The sequence below is a fragment of the Coenobita brevimanus genome, chromosome 45 (assembly GCF_032717465.1).
Source record: "Coenobita brevimanus isolate Jiangsu-jjx chromosome 45, ASM3271746v2, whole genome shotgun sequence".
In the NCBI taxonomy this organism is placed as follows: domain Eukaryota; kingdom Metazoa; phylum Arthropoda; class Malacostraca; order Decapoda; family Coenobitidae; genus Coenobita; species Coenobita brevimanus.
Window position 1 is genome coordinate 14,278,758 of NC_136998.1, and position 1,201 is coordinate 14,279,958.

A 1,201-nucleotide genomic window follows, 5' to 3' on the forward strand; every position below is an offset into this window, starting at 1 on the left:
AATTTCTCCAGTTTCTTGTTATCAATGTCACTTCCTTACCTTACCTTTTTTCCTTGTGCCTCTCTTAACATCCTTCATTTCCACAATCCCCCTCCTGCCCCCAATCAGTCCCTGTCTGTCGGGATCCTGTTCGCCTCTCAATCATTTCCCTTCCATAGCCTCTCTGACACTGATACATTTTCCCTAAATCCAGTTTCGAGGTAATGTCTCTTAGATGGCTTCCCTTCGGAGGGACTACATTATACTGTTTATTCCTACGTGTCTTTCTTGCCTCCTGCCCGTTGCTTCTCTTGGAAGATATTTTTCTTTTGGTGTTCTGCATTATAATATTACCACTTCTGCTGCTGCTGCTGCTACTACAACTACTACTACTACTACTACTACTAATCGTCTACAGTACAGTATAATGATCGTTTTCTACATGTTTGTTGGTTTGCCCATTTCTTACCTTAACAGAGCAAAAGTGGCGCATTGTGGTGCAATTTTTGTCAGGGAAAGGTACCACTAAAATGCTCTAACTTGAAGAACAAAATATTTTCCAGTCCAATCGGGCCACTGGTTCCCGAGTTATGACTCATTTCTGGCCTTTTGAAATCGAGCAGCTTCGGCAGATTTTAGGCAGATCACTTTCTTTGTGGGCAATGAAGTTACCGTAACACAGCTTTTTTTGACATCGAGAGGAAATGCCGCCAAAGGCGGCCTTTAAGCGAGTAAAAATAATAAAAATAATAATAATAATAATAATAATAATAATAATTCCTGGGAGAAGGAGGGAGGTGAGAAGACAGGAAGAAATCAGTAGGATAGAAGTTATGGAAGCAATGAAGAAAGTTCAATTGGGGAAAGCCCCAGGAATTGATGGAGTGTGTGGTGCAATGCTGAAGCATGGGGGAGATATAGTAGTAGAATGGATGTGGAAAATGTGCAGATTGGCTTGGGAGGAAGGTAGAGTCCCGGAGGATTGGAAGTCAGGTATAATTATTCCCCTGTACAAAGGAAAAGGGGAAAAAGAAGTGTGTGGTAATCATAGGGGCATTTGTCTTCTTAGTATAATAGGAAAAGTGTATGCTAGGATACTTATTGACAGAGTTAGAGAAAGAACAGAGGAATTAGTTGGAGAAGAACAGGGAGGCTTTAGGAAGGGAAGAGGTTGTGTAGATCAGATATTCATTCTTACATCTTTAGTGGAAAAGTTTCTAGA